The sequence below is a fragment of the Hyperolius riggenbachi genome, chromosome 5 (assembly GCF_040937935.1).
Source record: "Hyperolius riggenbachi isolate aHypRig1 chromosome 5, aHypRig1.pri, whole genome shotgun sequence".
Taxonomy (NCBI): Eukaryota; Metazoa; Chordata; class Amphibia; order Anura; family Hyperoliidae; genus Hyperolius; species Hyperolius riggenbachi.
The window spans coordinates 424,350,761-424,374,207 of record NC_090650.1 but is presented as its reverse complement, the minus strand read 5'-3'; the positions used below and the strand labels follow the sequence as shown (position 1 = coordinate 424,374,207).

General features: G+C 47.5%; 1 protein-coding gene across 1 annotated transcript in view; it reads left to right on the top strand.

Moving 5' to 3' along the window:
• ST3GAL1 (ST3 beta-galactoside alpha-2,3-sialyltransferase 1) overlaps positions 1 to 23,447 on the top strand; it is a 189,132-nt gene that overhangs the window by 48,271 nt on the left and 117,414 nt on the right. Inside the window, exon 2 of the mRNA XM_068234957.1 lies at positions 19,418 to 19,508. The gene's annotated coding sequence lies outside the window, so the exon portion shown is untranslated. The remainder of the gene's footprint in view (positions 1 to 19,417; positions 19,509 to 23,447) is intronic.

The window sequence follows — 23,447 nt, the reverse complement described above, 5'->3', positions numbered from 1 at the left end:
CGGAGGCTGCCATATTTATTTCCTTTTAATCAATACCAGTTGCCTGGCAGCCCTGCTGATCCTCTGCCTCTAATACTATTAGCCATAGCCCCTGAACAAGCATGCAGCAGATCGGGTGTTTCAGACTTTAAAGTCAGATCTGACAAGACTAGCTGCATGCTTGTTTCTGGTGTTATTCAGATACTACTGCAGAGATATAGATCAGCAGGGCTGCCAGGCAACTGGTATTGATTAAAAGGAAATAAATATTGCAGCCTCCGTATACCTCTTACTTCAGTTCCCCTTTAAGACATGTGTATTAGGCTTCAAACTAAAATGTAAAGATCATTTTTAATAACATGATATTAGAATATAGCGCCGCTGTAACACTGATGTATGTCACAGCAATTTTTTTTTTTTAATGATTGCTTAATTACCCTTTAAATATCAATCGGGACTTGCGTTTTCTTCATTATCTGCGAGGAATGCAATCGGATCACTTTCTAACCAGCAGCTACGGTCATCGGAATGCGGTAGCTAAAGTTAATAATTACAACTATCTATATAATTGCATGTAAATTATGACAATTCTGCTGCATTGCGAATCCCCGAGATCTATCGGCACATCGGAGATAATTATTCCATTAATGTAATCTATTTATACTCTCTGGAGCTCGATAGTCTGCCGTTGTTATAGTCGGAAGCAGATGGGGAGGTTTTAAAGCCAACCTCAGAACTTCCTCTCTGCGCTAAAAGTTAAGCATAATAACCTTTAGGCCTCTTCCACAATGGGACGTTGCGTTTGTTGCGACGTTAAAGAGAAACTCCGACCAAAAATTGAACTTTATCCCAATCAGTAGCTGATTCCCCCTTTTACATGAGAAATCTATTCCTTTTCACAAACAGACCATCAGGGGGTGCTGTATAACTGATATTGTGGTGAAACCCCTCCCACAAGTAACCCCTCCCACAAGAAAAGTTTGAACTTTTGTGGGAAATAACTGTTTACAGCTGTTTCCAACTGCCAAAAACCATGCAGCAGCTACATCACCTGCCAACAGTAAAATGTTCACTGGAGTTCCTCTTTAAGATCGCATAACGTACCTCTAATGCAACGCATTGAAAGACTATAACTTGAACGTTATAGTACATTCTTTAGCCCTGCGTTTGGTGCGCCATTTACGTCGCACAGTGATGGAACGAAAACGGAGCATGCGTTACATTTAAAAAAAAAACATTACTGAGCATGTGCAACACAACTAATACAGCAAATGTATTGCTAAACGCACAGCATGCAGCACTACCTAAATATTGCTACACGTTACACACAACGCAACGTGTGCACTGTGAGTGTCGCACAGACTTTGTATTGCTCTGCGTTAGTCTGGGTTGGAACATTTTCTAACGTGCGACTTTAACGTCGCACTGTGAAAGAGGCCCTAATGAAAAACATTTCTTTGTCAGGCCATGTTCACATTGCATTCCGATCGCGTTAGTGTTCACGTTGGGCGTTTCTTGAAGCAATATTTTTTGCGATTCCCGAGCTTGGTTGGGCAGTGCGTTTTTGCTAAAAGCGCTTTTCTCATCGCTTTTCCAGAGCGTTTTTAATTCATTACCTGACGCAAGTCAGGAAGTAAACTCTTTAACCCAGAAAGGAATAAATACAAAAAATGTGAACGCAATCGTTGCACAAAGCGATTTTGTGAGCGATTTGCGTTTTTCCTGTACCTTACATTGAGGCGGAATCGCCTCAAAAAAAGTAAAGGCATCGCTTTGCTGATCGGATTGGAAACGAACCGCTCAGATGTGAGCTCTCTCGTAGGGAATCATTGCACAATCGCTTTCAGGGGTATTTTTGAAAATCGTCTGCGCTTGAAAAAAGGGCAAAAACGCCCCTATTGTGAACGAGTTCTTACAGCTGATACAAATCCTGCAGTAAATCTGCAGTGTGTCTTCTTCCTGCTTTCATGGAAGCATGGTCCTGACATCACACTGTGGGAGGGGTTTCAACACAATATCAGCCATACAGAGCCCACCTATTTGAGAAAAATTTGGGAAAGGGGGTATCGCCTACTCATTGGGATGAAGTTCAATTCTTGGTTACGGTTTCTCTTCAAACCTATTTGACAAGACCTCCTCAAATATGTTTCTCATGGCCGCACTCCTGCCGTGTACCAACCATCCAAACTGTGCATGTGGAGGTAAGGTCCGCGCACACGTCTGGTAAAACATGTACACTTGTGCAGGGCTTTATCCTCCATGCCGAGAGCATGGCCAGAAGGAGAAGGTCATGAGCAGTAGCGTTGGACTGGAGGGACTGGAAGAGGATCTGGGAAAACTCGGGTAAGTATCCAAATCTACCCCTTCCCCTCATCATAGGTGTGCTTTAGGTTGCATACACACATCTAATTTTGATTGGCCAATATTATCACTTCCATGTAGCATGTAAGCTCATTTACAAAATCAATACAAAGTGCTCAAAATCTGGTGTTGAAGTGGGAGAAGGTACTGGGGGTCTAGAACAGTCGGGAGGCTGAGAGGGGCATTTGGGGGTACAGAGGGACATTCAGCAGGCTGAGAGGGGAAATCGGGGGTCCGAAAGGACAATCAGGAGGCTGAGAGGAGCATTTGGGGGTCCAGATGGACAATTAGGAGGCTGAGAGTAGCATTTGGGGGTCCAGGGGACAATCCGGAGGCTGAAAGGGGAAGTTGGGGGTCCAGAGAGACAATCAGGAGGCTGACAGGAGCATTTGGGGGTCCAGAGGGACAATCAGGAGGCTGACAGGAGCATTTGGGGGTCCAGAGGGACAATCAGGAGGCTGAGAGGAGCATTTGGGGGCCCAGAGGGACAATCAGGAGGCTTAGAGAAGCATTTGGGGGTCCAGAGGGACAATCAGGAGGCTAAGAGGAGCATTTGGGGGTCCAGAGGGACAATCAGAAGGCTGAGACGAGCATTCGGGGGTCCAGAGGGACAATCAGGAGGCTGAGAGGAGCATTTTATGAGGGTAGTAATCTTGGTTCCAAACCTTTTCCTGTGACTAAACACAGCAATCAATGCTTTTCTTACTGAGACATTCCCCTCGCCCCATGGTCATTTCAGCTTACGGCTATTTTTATACAAACATTACCCCGAATAGCAACATTAAGTACATATATCCTTTTTTTTTTCTTTTTAATAATGCATCGATTTTATTTCTCAGTTTGTTTGAAAAGTTTAAAATGCTTTTTTCTTTTTCTTTAGAGTGGAAAATAAGTAATTTGACTTGAGTAAGTGGTAGAGAATCTGGAGCATTGATTTGTAACGAGGTTTGACAGAGGTGCGTAGTATTTTCAGAAGTAGACTAGTAGGCCCCCCGCGCATGTGCCGGAGGCAAGCAATTACTTTCCTAAAAAGAAAAATTACAATCTGCCGGGACGTACGTGGCGCGGGCATGCTGAGCGATTGGCACTGCCGCCACTCTCAGAGCTTTTCAACCCCGGGAGATGCATTTAAATGGTGTTGTCCTCCTCCCTGCCCCTCCCCTTCTTAAAGGGCCACTGTATAAAAAAAAGTTTGTTCAGGGAGGCGAGATTCAAACTGGGTCAGAATGACTGCGTGTCTGTATAATATGGATATTCTGTACGATCAGTGACAAGTGTCTGCTGACATTCTGCAGCAATGCTGAGGCCTGGGTCCCATTGACAGCACTTGCCAATCGCCAAAGCACTGGAACAGTTATTCTACCACAGGAAGTAAGTGGTCCAGCAGGAGGGAAGCAGGAAATTTGGGGGCCTGTAGCATGGACTATTCGGGCGCCGCCATATGCGTTAATGCAAAATATCAGCTATTGGGCGCCAAAAGCAGAAATTTGGGCACCCGAGAAATAGCGAGCACCTGGCAATTTTTTTTGTTTGTTTTGAGAATTATCAATTGCCTATTATCCTTTTTATATTTGTTTTGATAATTATCATTTTTAAATTTACTTTTAAGAAATGTATCGGTTTTGGTATTTACGTTACTTGCAGCTGAGGAAGAGTAGTCTTAGGGTTAGGAACCAGGAAGGGGGTCTTGGGTGTCAGGATAAAGTGATCTTAGGGTTAGGCGTCAAAAAGGAGAGTTTTAAGCTTCGGCACAGGGGGGTCTTAGGTTTAGGCGTCAGGAAGGGGGTTTTAGTGTTAGGTGTCAGGAAGGGGGGTTTTAGGGTTAGGAGTTAGGAAGGGGGGTTTTAGTGTTAGGCGTCAGGAAGGGGGTTTTAGGGTTAGGAAGGGGGATCTTAGGTTTAGGCATTAGGAAGGGATGGTTAAGGGTTAGGCATCAGAGGGGGAGTGTTCTGTGTGAGAGTGGGGTTAGGTTTAGTTGTAGTAAAATATCGGTAATGTTTACCAATGGTTTACTATCGTCATTAGCCTGGTCATTACTACTGTAAATATCTTTTCATTTCCATTTTTAAAGACAATATTATGCCATTTCGGCTTAAAGGACAACCGAGGGGACATGTGACATGATGAGATAGACGTGTATGTACAGTGCCTAGCACACAAATAACTATGCTGTGTTCCTTTTTTTCTTTCTCTGTCTGAAAGAGTTAAATATCAGGTATGCAAGTGACAGTTTTTGTCCAGGTCGGACTGGGTCAGCCTATAGCACGGGGCTTTTCAACCCTGTCACCAATAGTGCATGTTTAGTGGAAATCCACAGAGGCAGTTAATCAGCTCTGCTGAGACACTAATTACCTCACCTGTGAATGTTTGTGGTCTTCTGCAAAACATGCACTGTTGGTGGTACTTGAGGACAGGGTTGAAAAGCCCTGCTATAGCATAACCTCACTGATAAGTAATTACAGCCATAAAACACTTTCCTGTCAGTAAATGGCTTCTGAGAGGAGGGCAAGAGATAAACATGGTCAATAATTCATAGATTTGAACTCTGGCATACTTCAATGTATGTCATTAAGCAGAGACAATAATGAAACAGTAAAAACTTAAAGGGATACTGTAGGGGGTCAGGGGAAAATGAGTTGACTTTACCCGAGGCTTCTAATGGTCCCCCGCAGGCATCCTGTGCCCGCGCAGCCACTCCTCAATGCTCCGGCCCTGCCTCTGGTTCACTTCTGGAATTTCAGACTTTAAAGTCTGAAAACCACTGTGCCTGCGTTGCCGTGTCCTCACTCCCACTGAAGTCACCAGGAGCGCACGGCGCAGGCACAGACCATACTCGGCCTGTGTAATACACTCCTAGTGACATCAGCGGGAACGAGGACACGGCAACACAGTCGCAGTGGTTTTCAGACTTTAAAGTCTGAAATTCCAGAAGTGAACCGGAGGCGGGGCCGGAGCATCGGTGAGTGGCTGCGCGGGCACAGGATGTCTGCGGGGGACCATTAGAAGCCCCGGGTAAGTTCAACTCATTTTCCCCTGACCGCCCTACAGTATCCCTTTAAGAGCGAGTTTTATATATAAAAGAAAAGCCCTTTTTTATACTGTTATTGTAAAATATTTACTAATCTAAGATGAAGAAATTGTAAAATCTTCCTTATAGAAGATATCGGCTTACCCTGCTAATAAGGGCTATTTAATGTATGCCGGCAGGAGGACAAGCAGCAATAAGATCAAGTTTCTCCTTTCACGCTTTACCGGGAACTAAAAATAAGGTTTGGACTGGATAGTGAACACTGTTGGTTGTTTTTGTCTTTTTCTGTGTGTGTTTTGGCCATGGGGCGATGCCGTTCTGCTGCAGTCGTTGAAAGCCGGAGAGGTCTGGACAGGTGCCGAGCGGTTTTCCTAAAGCGGGTTCAGCTTATGCCAAAAAAAATCCCCCTTTCAAATGTCATCACGAAGCGGCCCGATGTGGCCGGCAGATACGGAGAGACACGGCCTATTGTTCGCCCGCGGGAGCGCCACAAAAGAGCCGACGACATATTAAATGCGAAATATTTAGCAGGTTAAAAAACGCTTTGTTCTGTATTTTATCTCCCTCTTCCCAGCCGTAGATAATGATAACACAGCAAACTAAAGAACGCTACAAAAAAAAAAAAAAACGAAAAGAAAAACACGACGAGCACATTAACGCGGAACGGGCTACGAGGAGCGTTGGATTCTATTGTGGCGTTTTTGAAAGAGATCTTCAAGCGTCGGCACAGGGCTGCCCTGTAAAAAAATAGCGTGCGTATATATATTCTGGCAACAATAGGACCGGCTGGAGAAACGAGAGACGCAAATCTGGGTTGTAGGAAAAAATGGGGATTTTTCATGGTTTGTATTGAGGCCCCTTTCACAGTAGGACGTTGCGTTTTGATGCGACGTCAAAGTCGCAACGCAAACTACATCGCAATGCCCCCAAAAAGTCGCACAGCAATACTAAGTCTGTGCGACGTTCACAGTGCACACGTTGCGTTTGTGTGTAACGTGTAGCGTTATTAGAAACTGCTGCATGCTGTGCGTTATACACGTTATTAGCTGCGTTGGACTGTTTGCACATGCTCAGTAATGACTTGGAAGCATACTTTTCATTGCCTGTGACGATAACGGGGCATTAAGTTGCGTTGCGACTTTTTGGGGGCATTGCGTTGTAATTTGCGTTGCGACTTTAACATTGCATCAAAACGCAACATCCTAAAGTGAAAGAGGCCTAATGGTTATTATTCATTTACCATATATAGTCGTTTGCCACTAGCTGTTCCTCAGAGGAGCTTGCAATGGCCCAGTGCACACCAAAAACCTCTTGCAGATCCGCAAAACGCTAGACGTTTTTGAAGCAGATTGCAGAGCGATTCCTAGGCATGTTTTAGAGACATTTTCTAAACATGCCTAGCGTTTTTTGGAGCGTTATTATGTAGCAGATTTCATATTTTGTTACAGTACAGCTTCTGTCACAAAAAAACGCCTGGAAAACAGCTCTGATCTAGCGTTTTTCAGAGCAGTTTTTCACTTTCCTATACTTTAACATTGAGGCAGAAACGCCTCAGAAATCTAACAAATGCTGCAGCCCCCGAGTTTGCGTTTGTGGAAAAAACGAACCCATTAAAATACATTAGCCAAGCGGTTTTCAAACTTCTAGGGTTTTTAAAAACGCTCCAGAACCGCTCTGGTGTGCACAAGCCCAATGTCTTGTTTCTGTAATTATCAACGGGGGCCTATTTTTTTGTAAAAAAAAAAAAAAGGGGGGGGGGGGGGTCAATCGGAAAGAAAAACAGAAGTTTGCCTTCTTAAAACGAGGTATTTGTGTGATTATTCAGGTTGGAGTGAGCTCTGAGACGTCCCAAAATGCATCACTGCGAAATATGCAAATCATCTCAGTGATGTATTGTGGGAAACTAAGAGCTCACTTCAACCGGAATAATCGCAAATACCCTCTGTTGTAGGAAGGCAAGTTTCTATTTTGCAAAGCATCTTAGTAAGGAGGATTTTTTTGGTCTCTTTCAGCCCCTTACACATCCCTGGAGTTGTAGTTCACCATGAGCTTGCTGGGCAATCTGTAATTCGGAAAGAAACGTTTTTCACTTATTTAAATGTGGCAAACTGGTTTTGTTTTTAGATCATCAGTCTTTAAGAAGTGGAAAATAAGCATAACGCAACTCAGCAGATAGGGGTTTTGCAAAGATGATTTAGATATCGGCTAAGGAGACTTCTAATAAAACCGTAACCAATACTTGCAAAGTGTTTTTCTGTGCGTCTCTCCCTTCGATTGCCCAAGTAACCCTAACCTCAACCAATGTAGACTCCCTCCAAGTGCCTTACTCTAACCTCCCCCACTATAGACTCCATTCTGGTGCCTATCCCTAACCTCCCCCAGCATAGACTCCATTCTGGTGCCTATCCCTAACCTCCCCCAGCATAGACTCCATTCTGGTGCCTATCCCTAACCTCCCCCAGCATAGACTCCATTCTGGTGCCTATCCCTAACCTCCCCCAGCATAGACTCCATTCTGGTGCCTATCCCTAGCCTCCCCCAGCATAGACTCCCTCCAAGTGCCTTACTCTAACCTCCCCCACTATAGACTCCATTCTGGTGCCTATCCCTATCCTCCCCCAGCATAGACTCCCTCCAAGTGCCTTACTCTAACCTCCCCCACTATAGACTCCATTCTGGTGCCTATCCCTAACCTCCCCCAGCATAGACTCCATTCTGGTGCCTATCCCTAACCTCCCCCAGCATAGACTCCATTCTGGTGCCTATCCCTAACCTCCCCCAGCATAGACTCCATTCTGGTGCCTATCCCTAACCTCCCCCAGCATAGACTCCATTCTGGTGCCTATCCCTAACCTCCCCCACTATAGACTACATTCTGGTGCCTATCCCTAACCTCCCCCAGCATAGACTCCATTCTGGTGCCTATCCCTAACCTCCCCCAGCATAGACTCCATTCTGGTGCCTATCCCTAACCTCCCCCACTATAGACTACATTCTGGTGCCTATCCCTAACCTCCCCCAGCATAGACTCCATTCTGGTGCCTATCCCTAACCTCCCCCAGCATAGACTCCATTCTGGTGCCTATCCCTAACCTCCCCCACTATAGACTCCATTCTGGTGCCTATCCCTAGCCTCCCCTAGCATAGACTCCATTCTTGTGCCTATCCCTAGCCTCCCCCAGCATAGACTCCATTCTGGTGCCTATCCCTAACCTCCCCCACTATAGACTCCATTCTGGTGCCTATCCCTAGCCTCCCCCAGCATAGACTCCATTCTGGTGCCTATCCCTAACCTCCCCCAGCATAGACTCCATTCTGGTGCCTATCCCTAACCTCTCCAAGCATAGACTCCATTCTGGTGCCTATCCCTAACCTCCCCCAGCATAGACTCCATTCTGGTGCCTATCCCTAACCTCCCCCAGCATAGACTCCATTCTGGTGCCTATCCCTAACCTCCCCCAGCATAGACTCCATTCTGGTGCCTATCCCTAACCTCCCCCAGCATAGACTCCATTCTTGTGCCTATCCCTAGCCTCCCCCAGCATAGACTCCATTCTGGTGCCTATCCCTAACCTCCCCCACTATAGACTACATTCTGGTGCCTATCCCTAACCTCCCCCAGCATAGACTCCATTCTGGTGCCTAGCCCTAACCTCCCCCACTATAGACTCCATTCTGGTGCCTATCCCTAACCTCCCCCAGCATAGACTCCATTCTGGTGCCTACCCCTAACCTCCCCCAGTATAGACTCCATTCTGGTGCCTATCCCTAACCTCCCCCAGCATAGACTCCATTCTTGTGCCTATCCCTAACCTCCCCCAGCATAGACTCCATTCTGGTGCCTAGCCCTAACCTCCCCCAGCATAGACTCCATTCTGGTGCCTATCCCTAACCTCCCCCAGCATAGACTCCATTCTGGTGCCTATCCCTAGCCTCCCCCAGCATAGACTCCATTCTGGTGCCTATCCCTAACCTCCCCCACTATAGACTACATTCTGGTGCCTATCCCTAACCTCCCCCAGCATAGACTCCATTCTGGTGCCTATCCCTAGCCTCCCCCAGCATAGACTCCATTCTGGTGCCTATCCCGAACCTCCCCCAGCATAGACTCCATTCTGGTGCCTAGCCCTAACCTCCCCCACTATAGACTCCATTCTGGTGCCTATCCCTAACCTCCCCCAGCATAGACTCCATTCTGGTGCCTAGCCCTAACCTCCCCCACTATAGACTCCATTCTGGTGCCTATCCCTAACCTCCCCCAGCATAGACTCCATTCTGGTGCCTATCCCTAACCTCCCCCACTATAGACTCCATTCTGGTGCCTATCCCTAACCTCCCCCAGCATAGACTCCATTCTGGTGCCTATCCCTAACCTCCCCCAGCATATACTCCATTCTGGTGCCTAGCCCTAACCTCCCCCAGCATAGACTCCATTCTGGTGCCTATCCCTAACCTCCCCCAGCATAGACTCCATTCTGGTGCCTATCCCTAACCTCCCCCAGCATAGACTACATTCTGGTGCCTATCCCTAACCTCCCCCACTATAGACTCCATTCTGGTGCCTATCCCTAACCTCCCCCAGCATAGACTCCATTCTGGTGCCTATCCCTAACCTCCCCCACTATAAACTCCATTCTGGTGCCTATCCCTAACCTCCCCCAGCATAGACTCCATTCTGGTGCCTATCCCTAACCTCCCCCAGCATAGACTCCATTCTGGTGCCTATCCCTAACCTCCCCCAGCATAGACTCCATTCTGGTGCCTATCCCTAACCTCCCCCAGCATAGACTCCATTCTGGTGCCTATCCCTAACCTCCCCCAGCATAGACTCCATTCTGGTGCCTATCCCTAGCCTCCCCCAGCATAGACTCCATTCTGGTGCCTATCCCTAACATCCACACTATAGACTCCATTCTGGTGCCTATCCCTAACTTCCCCCAGCATAGACTCCATTCTGGTGCCTAGCCCTAACCTCCCCCAGCATAGACTCCATTCTGGTGCCTAACCCTAACCTCCCCCAGCATAGACTCCATTCTGGTGCCTATCCCTAACCTCCCCCACTATAAACTCCATTCTGGTGCCTATCCCTAACCTCCCCCAGCATAGACTCCATTCTGGTGCCTATCCCTAACCTCCCCCAGCATAGACTCCATTCTGGTGCCTATCCCTAGCCTCCCCCACTATAGACTCCATTCTGGTGCCTATCCCTAACCTCCCCCAGCATAGACTCCATTCTGGTGCCTATCCCTAACCTCCCCCAGCATAGACTCCATTCTGGTGCCTATCCCTAACCTCCCCCAGCATAGACTCCATTCTGGTGCCTAGCCCTAACCTCCCCCAGCATAGACTCCATTCTGGTGCCTATCCCTAGCCTCCCCCAGCATAGACTCCATTCTGGTGCCTATCCCTAACCTCCCCCACTATAAACTCCATTCTGGTGCCTATCCCTAACCTCCCCCAGCATAGACTCCATTCTGGTGCCTATCCCTAACCTCCCCCAGCATAGACTCCATTCTGGTGCCTATCCCTAACCTCCCCCAGCATAGACTCCATTCTGGTGCCTATCCCTAACCTCCCCCAGCATAGACTCCATTCTGGTGCCTATCCCTAACCTCCCCCAGCATAGACTCCATTCTGGTGCCTACCCCTAGCCTCCCCCAGCATAGACTCCATTCTGGTGCCTATCCCTAACATCCACACTATAGACTCCATTCTGGTGCCTATCCCTAACCTCCCCCAGCATAGACTCCATTCTGGTGCCTAGCCCTAACCTCCCCCAGCATAGACTCCATTCTGGTGCCTAACCCTAACCTCCCCCAGCATAGACTCCATTCTGGTGCCTATCCCTAACCTCCCCCACTATAAACTCCATTCTGGTGCCTATCCCTAACCTCCCCCAGCATAGACTCCATTCTGGTGCCTATCCCTAACCTCCCCCAGCATAGACCCCATTCTGGTGCCTATCCCTAGCCTCCCCCACTATAGACTCCATTCTGGTGCCTATCCCTAACCTCCCCCAGCATAGACTCCATTCTGGTGCCTATCCCTAACCTCCCCCAGCATAGACTCCATTCTGGTGCCTATCCCTAACCTCCCCCAGCATAGACTCCATTCTGGTGCCTAGCCCTAACCTCCCCCAGCCTAGACTCCATTCTGGTGCCTAGCCCTAACCTCCCCCAGCATAGACTCCATTCTGGTGCCTAGCCCTAACCTCCCCCAGCATAGACTCCATTCTGGTGCCTATCCCTAACCTCCCCCAGCATAGACTCCATTCTGGTGCCTACCCCTAACCTCCCCCACTATAGACTCCATTCTGGTGCCTATCCCTAACCTCCCCCAGCATAGACTCCATTCCGGTGCCTATCCCTAACCTCCCCCACTATAGACTCCATTCTTGTGCCTATCCCTAACCTCCCCCAGCATAGACTCCATTCTGGTGCCTATCCCTAACCTCCCCCACTATAGACTCCATTCTGGTGCCTATCCCTAGCCTCCCCCAGCATAGACTCCATTCTGGTGCCTATCCCTAACCTCTCCAAGCATAGACTCCATTCTGGTGCCTATCCCTAACCTCCCCCAGCATAGACTCCATTCTGGTGCCTATCCCTAACCTCCCCCAGCATAGACTCCATTCTGGTGCCTATCCCTAACCTCCCCCAGCATAGACTCCATTCTGGTGCCTATCCCTAACCTCCCCCAGCATAGACTCCATTCTTGTGCCTATCCCTAGCCTCCCCCAGCATAGACTCCATTCTGGTGCCTATCCCTAACCTCCCCCACTATAGACTACATTCTGGTGCCTATCCCTAACCTCCCCCAGCATAGACTCCATTCTGGTGCCTAGCCCTAACCTCCCCCACTATAGACTCCATTCTGGTGCCTATCCCTAACCTCCCCCAGCATAGACTCCATTCTGGTGCCTACCCCTAACCTCCCCCAGTATAGACTCCATTCTGGTGCCTATCCCTAACCTCCCCCAGCATAGACTCCATTCTTGTGCCTATCCCTAACCTCCCCCAGCATAGACTCCATTCTGGTGCCTAGCCCTAACCTCCCCCAGCATAGACTCCATTCTGGTGCCTATCCCTAACCTCCCCCAGCATAGACTCCATTCTGGTGCCTATCCCTAGCCTCCCCCAGCATAGACTCCATTCTGGTGCCTATCCCTAACCTCCCCCACTATAGACTACATTCTGGTGCCTATCCCTAACCTCCCCCAGCATAGACTCCATTCTGGTGCCTATCCCTAGCCTCCCCCAGCATAGACTCCATTCTGGTGCCTATCCCGAACCTCCCCCAGCATAGACTCCATTCTGGTGCCTAGCCCTAACCTCCCCCACTATAGACTCCATTCTGGTGCCTATCCCTAACCTCCCCCAGCATAGACTCCATTCTGGTGCCTAGCCCTAACCTCCCCCACTATAGACTCCATTCTGGTGCCTATCCCTAACCTCCCCCAGCATAGACTCCATTCTGGTGCCTATCCCTAACCTCCCCCACTATAGACTCCATTCTGGTGCCTATCCCTAACCTCCCCCAGCATAGACTCCATTCTGGTGCCTATCCCTAACCTCCCCCAGCATATACTCCATTCTGGTGCCTAGCCCTAACCTCCCCCAGCATAGACTCCATTCTGGTGCCTATCCCTAACCTCCCCCAGCATAGACTCCATTCTGGTGCCTATCCCTAACCTCCCCCAGCATAGACTACATTCTGGTGCCTATCCCTAACCTCCCCCACTATAGACTCCATTCTGGTGCCTATCCCTAACCTCCCCCAGCATAGACTCCATTCTGGTGCCTATCCCTAACCTCCCCCACTATAAACTCCATTCTGGTGCCTATCCCTAACCTCCCCCAGCATAGACTCCATTCTGGTGCCTATCCCTAACCTCCCCCAGCATAGACTCCATTCTGGTGCCTATCCCTAACCTCCCCCAGCATAGACTCCATTCTGGTGCCTATCCCTAACCTCCCCCAGCATAGACTCCATTCTGGTGCCTATCCCTAACCTCCCCCAGCATAGACTCCATTCTGGTGCCTATCCCTAGCCTCCCCCAGCATAGACTCCATTCTGGTGCCTATCCCTAACATCCACACTATAGACTCCATTCTGGTGCCTATCCCTAACTTCCCCCAGCATAGACTCCATTCTGGTGCCTAGCCCTAACCTCCCCCAGCATAGACTCCATTCTGGTGCCTAACCCTAACCTCCCCCAGCATAGACTCCATTCTGGTGCCTATCCCTAACCTCCCCCACTATAAACTCCATTCTGGTGCCTATCCCTAACCTCCCCCAGCATAGACTCCATTCTGGTGCCTATCCCTAACCTCCCCCAGCATAGACTCCATTCTGGTGCCTATCCCTAGCCTCCCCCACTATAGACTCCATTCTGGTGCCTATCCCTAACCTCCCCCAGCATAGACTCCATTCTGGTGCCTATCCCTAACCTCCCCCAGCATAGACTCCATTCTGGTGCCTATCCCTAACCTCCCCCAGCATAGACTCCATTCTGGTGCCTAGCCCTAACCTCCCCCAGCATAGACTCCATTCTGGTGCCTATCCCTAGCCTCCCCCAGCATAGACTCCATTCTGGTGCCTATCCCTAACCTCCCCCACTATAAACTCCATTCTGGTGCCTATCCCTAACCTCCCCCAGCATAGACTCCATTCTGGTGCCTATCCCTAACCTCCCCCAGCATAGACTCCATTCTGGTGCCTATCCCTAACCTCCCCCAGCATAGACTCCATTCTGGTGCCTATCCCTAACCTCCCCCAGCATAGACTCCATTCTGGTGCCTATCCCTAACCTCCCCCAGCATAGACTCCATTCTGGTGCCTACCCCTAGCCTCCCCCAGCATAGACTCCATTCTGGTGCCTATCCCTAACATCCACACTATAGACTCCATTCTGGTGCCTATCCCTAACCTCCCCCAGCATAGACTCCATTCTGGTGCCTAGCCCTAACCTCCCCCAGCATAGACTCCATTCTGGTGCCTAACCCTAACCTCCCCCAGCATAGACTCCATTCTGGTGCCTATCCCTAACCTCCCCCACTATAAACTCCATTCTGGTGCCTATCCCTAACCTCCCCCAGCATAGACTCCATTCTGGTGCCTATCCCTAACCTCCCCCAGCATAGACCCCATTCTGGTGCCTATCCCTAGCCTCCCCCACTATAGACTCCATTCTGGTGCCTATCCCTAACCTCCCCCAGCATAGACTCCATTCTGGTGCCTATCCCTAACCTCCCCCAGCATAGACTCCATTCTGGTGCCTATCCCTAACCTCCCCCAGCATAGACTCCATTCTGGTGCCTAGCCCTAACCTCCCCCAGCATAGACTCCATTCTGGTGCCTAGCCCTAACCTCCCCCAGCATAGACTCCATTCTGGTGCCTAGCCCTAACCTCCCCCAGCATAGACTCCATTCTGGTGCCTATCCCTAACCTCCCCCAGCATAGACTCCATTCTGGTGCCTACCCCTAACCTCCCCCACTATAGACTCCATTCTGGTGCCTATCCCTAACCTCCCCCAGCATAGACTCCATTCCGGTGCCTATCCCTAACCTCCCCCACTATAGACTCCATTCTTGTGCCTATCCCTAACCTCCCCCAGCATAGACTCCATTCTGGTGCCTATCCCTAACCTCCCCCACTATAGACTCCATTCTGGTGCCTATCCCTAGCCTCCCCCAGCATAGACTCCATTCTGGTGCCTATCCCTAACCTCCCCCACTATAGACTCCATTCTGGTGCCTATCCCTAGCCTCCCCCAGCATAGACTCCATTCTGGTGCCTATCCCTAGCCTCCCCCAGCATAGACTCCATTCTGGTGCCTATCCCTAACCTCCCCCAGCATAGACTCCATTCTGGTGCCTATCCCTAACCTCCCCCACTATAGACTCCATTCTGGTGCCTATCTCTAGCCTCCCCCAGCATAGACTCCATTCTGGTGCCTATCCCTAGCCTAACCTAACATCACATGACAAGGTTCTTACCAACCTGCAGTATTCATGCATTACTGGTTTGTGGTTTGTTTATACAGATGATAATATACATAAAGGAATGATGCCTCTTCTGTTCTCAGCCAGAAGCAAATATGGGGTCTGCCTGTTGACTGCACACACAGTCCCTCTTCCTAGATGATGTCATTTGAATTAAGAACAGGGGAACTGTAATCCTGTGACTGGTTCAGTAATCAGGCATCTCTTTAAATGAAGTAAGCTGAAAGCCAGCCTAGTATCCTCTAAACCAGGTATGGGCAAACTTGGCCCTCCAGCTGTTAAGGAACTACAAGTCCCACAATGCATTGCTGGAATCTTACAGCTACAGTCATGACTCATAAAGGCAAATGCATTGTGGGATTTGTAGTTCCTTAACAGCTGGAGGGCCAAGTTTGCCCATACCTGCTCTAAACGCTACATATTTATTCTAAAGCTTCCTTTCCGCTCTCTTGCGAGTTCTCGCTTGGGCGCTAAAGTATGTTCCACCTCCCTGCTAAAGCCATTTATTTTCTACATGCTAAAAGTGAAGCACGGTGCAGATACACGGCTATATAGAGTACATGCGTGGACTTGGGCCTCTGCGTGGACACACATTGGGATCTCTTGGGTCATCCTTTAACCCATTGTTACCCAACCCTGTTCCCAAGGCCCACCAAACATGCCTGTTTTGTAGAAATCCACAGAGAGAATTACCTCAACCGTGCAGGGATGTGGAGTCGGAGCAACTTTTGGGTACCTGGAGTTGGTGGTTTCATAAACAGAGGAGTCTAAGGTGAATGATTTTTTGTACCAATTCTAGAACTTTGATTGGGCTGTGGAGTCGTAGTCGAGTTGGAGCAATTTTTGAGTACCTGGAGTCGGAGTCGGTGGTTTCATAAACTGATGAGTCTGAGTTGGAGTTGGATGATTTTGTTTCGACTCCACAGCCCTGCACCTGCTTACGAAACATGCACTGTTGGTGGGCCTTGAGGACAGGGCTCGGGAACTCTGCTTTAGTCAATCGACTGTTTTCAGAAGGATAAGCGATCACATTGGAATGCCAAACCAACACACAGACAACTAGGTTGGTTGTTATGTCCAGGCTTTTGCCCTCCACAGGGCCCCTTAGAAGCACAAGGGGGAGAATAAAGGGCCAAAGTATGGAGAAGAAACGGAGCAGGAATAGATCACCAGCTGTGTCCTGCCCACATCACCAGATGTGCCCCACCCACTCTACAAGCTTTGCCCCGCCTATAACCTCGCTCCTACCACCTGTTCCTGCACAAACACAAACCAGGATCTGTGCAAGACTGACCAATATTTACCAACAAGTCTGATTTGGTAAAAGGAAAACAGTTGTTTCTCAGTTTCGATTGGTCAGAAAGGTGTTTTGGATCGGTTACCAGAGTTTTGTTGTTGCGTTTTGAGCCCATAGAGGCGAAGCAGGTCATTTTATCGCTGAGCCCCGGTGCTGTAGTGCGAGCCCCGCACAAGGGTAATTCAGGGTTCCGGCGATCGCTATGACTTGGAGGGGAATAGTATTTAACGCCGCCAGGAATTTGAGCGGCAGCAGGGCGACCCGTCATTCTGCTCACGGACTACGATATAATACGTACGCCATAGGGCAGAGGTCAAGAACCTTTTTGGCTGAGAGAGCCATAAACGCCACATATTTTGAAATGTAATTCCGTGGGATGCATACAATATGTTTCAAACTGGGACAGTGCGCATGCGCAGCAGAGGGCTCACGTTCCTGTTGCCATGGTGATGTGTATACAGTTGATCCACCAGGCAGTGGAAGTGTCAGACACGTCTTCAGCTTCTCTTGGGTTTCAACAACATCAGCAATTTCCCCGAGAGCCAGACAGGAGAAATACCGACTAACAACTTGTACAATTACTGTAGCTAGCTGACTTGTGGGTTGATTCACTTTGTTGGATGAGATCCCCGCACTTTGGCCCAATAGGCTGCCTGTCAAGTACACCAGAGGGGGACAGGGAAATGCCGAACGCAGTCGACACTGGGCACTACATGTATCGCCCAGTCCTGGGCGCGTTCTACGGCAACGTTTACACAAATGACTCAAAAAGCTGTAACCATCGTTTAAAAAACACATCCATTCATTTGAATGGCATGGCGGTTGATCTCTTTCAAACCACGCTTTCCTCACCTGCCAAAAACCGTGTTTACTGCCCGTTGTACCAGCTGTTTCTCTTCGTTTTGGGTGTATTGACACTTTGAAAGAAATGTCGAGAAAGTAACTAATTTCTGTTGATACGTCTGGCTCTCATTAGCGACTCTTATCGGCGTTCTGCTGAGAAACAGGGAGTCTGAATTCCTTAACGAATTACTAAAGTGGAGGAAATTCTAATCCTTCCTGCGCTGTGATCAGGTCACGCTGCTCGCACTAATGAGATCTGAAATTCAAGCAGGCGTGTGAATTCCTGCTCCGCTCCCTCCACCTCCGATAGCGGCGAGGTCTCCCCCCTGCCAGCACGCCTTTCTGCCGTGAATTAACACAAAACTCGACTTCTTTTTCTGTTATTTTGCTTCTCACAGTTTTACAAACAGTTTATACTTTAAAGTGGCCTGAAACTCAGCATTTTCTCCTTGTTCTAAAAGATTATTTACAGCATAAAATCTACTGCCACAAAAAAAAATTGTAGCAGAGCAGCATCCAAACAGTTAAACACAGCACTTTGTTCTTCAGTGCAAAGCTCCTTGCTTCAGTGGGCATCTTCTGCCCACATCTGAAGAGGTGATAACATTATCTTTCGTTTACATTCCTCCGTTGCTAAAATTAGTATCCAGCCAGCAGCATGGTGACTCTGAACTGCACTGAGCTGAGAAGCAGAGAGGGCTGGTGCACACCAAAACCCGCTAGCAGATCCGCAAAATGCTAGCAGATTTTTAAACGCTTTTTTAAATTTTTCTATGGCGTTTTGCTAGCGTTTTGCGGATTGCTGCTGCGGATTTCAGTATAGTAGATTTTATATATTGTTACAGTAAAGCTGTTACTGAACAGCTTCTGTAACAAAAACGCCTGGCAAACCGCTCTGAAGTGCCGTTTTTCAGAGCGGTTTGCGTTTTTCCTATACTTAACATTGAGGCAGAAACGCATCCACAATCCAAAAAATGCCTCACCCAGGCATTTTTCGTTTCTGCAAAACGCCTCCCGCTCTGGTGTGCACCACCCCATTGAGATACATTGACCAAGCAGATCCGCAGCCGCAAGCGGATCTGAAAACGCCCAAAAAGCCGCTCGGTGTGCACCAGCCCAGAGAGCTGAGAAGTGATCACTGGATACATTTATACTCTATAAATACAGCACCTATGCAGTAAAATTCAAATGGCAGCTTTCAGAGCAGATAAACTGTACTTTGGGAATTTGCAATTTGTGGACAGACAATATTACTTGTGTACAAAAACAAATAAAAAGTAGGAAAACACATTTTTATTGAATGTTATGTCAGAGTTTTTTCCCACTTTAAGTCCTCATCACGTGTGCGCCTGTTTACCGCATTCTCTGCGGTGATACTTCTGTAGAAAGAAGTCACCAGTCTTATGTTTCAAGGCATTATTTTTTTGCCTAGGAGAATGTTTGTTTGTTTCAGAGGATTCCAAAGCCAGTGAAAATAATATCTGGTCTCACAGAATGCTCTGGGAGGAGAATTCCGCATAGCTAATCAGCCTAGGCAGTGACATCCCTGGGAGGGCGGGACCACATACCAATATAAAGCAACATATTGATCTAGGAAGTGTTTCTGATCCTGAAATCAGGATAATTATTATTACTGCATTCTGTGATGTCACTACAGGGCTACTATAAGCTGCCATTTTTATTTCCTTTTAAAGTAAAACCCAGGAACAAGCATATGGCTAATCCAGTACAACTTGAATCAGCTGAGTCACAGTACCTGGTCTGCTGAATGCTTATTCAGGGTCTGTTGGTCTCTGGTCTGTAGATACCTCTGTAGTCAAGCCTTTTGATCTTTATAAGTGATGATGTTTGAAACTTTTCACCTCAACACCCTTGTCAATTTAAATTCTCCTATTCATTTCAGATCATTTTGCTACTGGAAGTAGGACGTTACCACCAGCCAGATGGACTGAAACGTCTTCTGAGACCATGTGAGCGTTCCCTCCAACGTTCCTGTGAGTATTCTGGTCATGTGATTGCTATTTACTGAACTGAGATGCCTGCACAAGTTTTTTCTCTTTTCATTCTACACCTCGTTGACTCTGTTAGGGGAGGGGCTTAGCATGCTTGGAAATCCACATCACCATCTGAGAAAGGTATGATTGTGTGGGGCAATATGCTTTTGTTAGATTTGTGCTGTGGGTTGTTTTATTTTTTTTTCATTCATTTTGTGTACATTGAAAATTAATTAATGTGAAATTTTAGCCATTATTTAAAGAGAGACTGAAGCAAGTTAAAATCCCATGTTTTTAACTTTTATTTATGTTAAGCACTATATAGCTAGTGCTAAAATGCCGCATCCCCGTGGCAAAACGAGGGGTTTATACCCCCAAATCCCCTAGGCTAATTGCGGGGAGCTCTTCCTGATTGAGGCAGAGCTTAGGGCTGTAGCTCTGCCTCTTCGTGCGTCAATCCCCGCTGATCGACACCTCTCCCTGCCCCTCTCAGTCTACCTTCACAGAGAGGGGCGGGGAGAGGGGGAGATCTGCGGGAGATTGGCGAGAATTGAGGCAGAGCTGCAGCTCAAAGCTCTGCCTCCATGAGCCTCAAAATCTACGACCAAGAAAGTCGTGGATTTTTGCCCTGGGATTAGGGTGGTTTAAACCCCTTGTTTTGCCACGGGGATGCGGCGTTATAGCACTAGCTGTAGTACTTAACATAAATAAAAGTTAAAAACATGGATTTTAACTCGCTTCAGAGCCTCTTTAAGGCGTCGGTATTTATATACTTAACCACTTCATGACAAAGGACGTATATATATGTCCATTGTATTTGTGGCCAATGCACCACCAGTTTCAGTTTGTTACTAAATATGGCACATGTGGTATCATTTTAACTATGACGAGTTGTAGAATACATTTTGGTGTGTCTTACAGCTTGGCCCCCTGTCACATAAAAAATAGGTAGGGACAAACTCAATCAAAATATAAAAATTAATTTTCAAAATTAATATCAAACTTGGGAAAGTTGTAAGAAAACTACTAGAGACATATGTGGTAACATTTTAACAGGGATAAGTAGTAGAATACAGTTTAGACAGTTTTAGGGTTGAGGCCCATGTCTTGTGTATTCTTTTTAGTCACAAACTGAATCAAAAGCAATTACATTTTCACATATTTTGCACCAAAATAAAAGACTTGTAAAATTATAATAAAGTTACAGAATATAAAAGAAAAAAAATATATTGTTACCTTAAAGAGACACTGAAGCGAGAATAAATCTCGCTTCAGAGCTTATATTCAGCAGGGGCATGTGTGCCCCTGCTAAAACGCCGCTATCCCGCGGCTAAACGGGGGTCCCTTACCTCCCAAATCCCCCCCTGCAAAATCCACGACCAACTTGGTCGTAGATTTTGCTGCTCTTGAGGCAGGGCTAACGGCTGCAGCCCTGCCTCTCAGCGCCGTCTATCAGCGGCGCATCGCCGCCTCTCCCCCGCCCCTCTTAGCGAAGGAAGACTGAGAGGGGCGGGGGAGAGGCGGAGATATGTGCTGATAGACGCGCGTGGAGGCAGGGCTGCGGCCATTAGCCCTGCCTCACCAGGAAGAGATCCCCGGGACTCCACGAGGGGATTTGGGAGGTAAGGGACCCCCGTTTAGCCGCGGGATAGCGGCGTTTTAGCAGGGGCACACATGCCCCTGCTGAATATAAGCTCTGAAGCGAGATTTAAGAACATGGCTTTTTAAATATGTACGCCATGAGGGTATACTACTATTAGTTTTGCAAATAAGGTCTTGTAATCATTGATAGTGTATAATGAGAAAGAAAAAAAAAAAACAAAGAAAAGAAAAAGACACTTTTCTTTCCAAATACAATAATGTCACCATACATTGTGCTAGGAACAAAATCTAAATGTTTTTTTTAATAACCAGGATGAATAAGCACATAACATTTGTGGGTTTAACTTATAGCTAGCACTGTTTATTGTAAAGCTATATTAATGTAAATGGAGAAATAGTGGGTTTTTTTTCTGTTTTTTCCCCTTTAAAATGCATAGAAAATAAGGTAATTACTAAACAAAATTATCACATGCTAAAAGCCTAATTTGTCCTGAAAAAACCCACAATATATATATATCATTTAGGTGTGATAAGTAGTAATAAAGTTATTGGTGAATGAATGGGAGCAGTGCTGGTATGTGAAAGTTGCTCTCGTCCTGAAGTGGTTAAAATGGACCTGAACTCTTGCACAGGACAGAAGGAAAACATAGAAAAATACACACTGTATGTATTTAGAGAGTTTAGCCTGTCTAATTCCCCCTCATCTGTGACTAATCACAAGTTGTAATTTGATCCCTCAGCTGGCTGCCATGACAGAGAAGCTAATTTGTAAACACAGGATGTTAACAATGTGTCCATGTGTCCAGCAGTCCATGACTGACTCGAGTCACTGATTTTACGGAGGCTGACAGCCTGCATGAGAGTTGGGGGCAGTTTGGGGACGACTGTTCACTTGCGTCACTACGGAGTGGAAAAGAAGGACTAAGCCACGGTGCTTGAGGGAGTGGGAGGGTTGGGGACCACTGTAAACATGCGAGATTTTCATCAGAGGCAGCATGCGAGTGTCAGTCTCAGCCGCAAACCATTCAGCGTGTGTACAAGGCTTCAGTGGGAGTGGTAATATATGTATACATGTTCCTGTCACTTCCGGTACCCTTTAAAGTGGGCCTGAACTCACAACTTCCTCTCTGCTCTAAAAAATAAAAAAACAGCATAATAACCTTTAAAGAAAAACGTTTCTTTGTTACAGCTTACAGAACTCCTGCAATAAATCTGCAGTGTGCCTACTTCCTGCATTCATGGAAGCAGACGAAAGGTTAACATCCTGTGTTTACATATTAGCTGCCAGCTGACACAGCTGAAAGATCAAATTACAGTTGTGATTAGTCACAGTACAGGGGGAATTAGACAAGCTCTTCTCTCTAAAAATACACATGCTGCATTTCTCGCTGCTTTCCTTGTGTCCCGTGCAAGAGTTCAGGTACACGTTAAGCGCTGTATGTAAGCGCTCATCTTCACTTCAGCCTTTTTAATGAGGCTTAAACATCCTGGTGGGCGCGGTGTACAAGTGCGGAGATAATCTTCTTTCTGAGCAGTTGTATTATCTGATGTCTCTCTTCCTCCCCGACAAATGACTCGCTTGGATTTTTTTAATCAGCGACTCGTGTTGAGCCTTTCCCCCGGCCGCAGATAGTTCCTCGCGCAGCTCCTTCAATATATTGCGCATAATCCTACCCCAAGGTACGCTCGCATGCCCAAGCTGTAAATCATCTTAATTAAAATCAATTCAGCAGGAAGTGGGAGGCTCTGCGCTTTAATGAGGGTTCTAAGGGGACGCTGGCGAACGCCGCTCACTTATTTTATTGGCAACACCGAGTTGCTTGAGTTGACGTGGAGGCGACCTGGCGGTACCCTGCTGCCGGCACACACCAAGAAGATATAACTGTCATTTACATTGGCATTAAAAGCCACAGGGCCGGGGGAGGAAGCCGTACCGCAGCCTGTTACCTGGAGGTGCCCATTCTGGACAGGTGACTGCCACCTGGGCACGCTAATGAGATAATCGTTAATAAAAAAAGGCTTTAAAGGCTAGGATATGCTAACACATTAGACGGCTGTGTAAAGTTTATGTCAACTTTAAAGAAGAACTGTAGTGAAAATAACGTAATGAATAAAGTTGCTTATTTTTTTTATTTTACAATATTTATTAACTCCTCTCCCTCCACCAAACCTTACAGTTGGCACAATGCAGGTCAGGCAAGCACCGTAGTCCTGGCATTGGCCAAGCCCAGACTTGTCCATCAGGTTGCCAGACTGAGAAGCGTGATTTCAACACAGCCAACACAGTATTTAGTAATCAAAAATAGTCATAAACTCACTCCTTGTAAGAAAGGATAT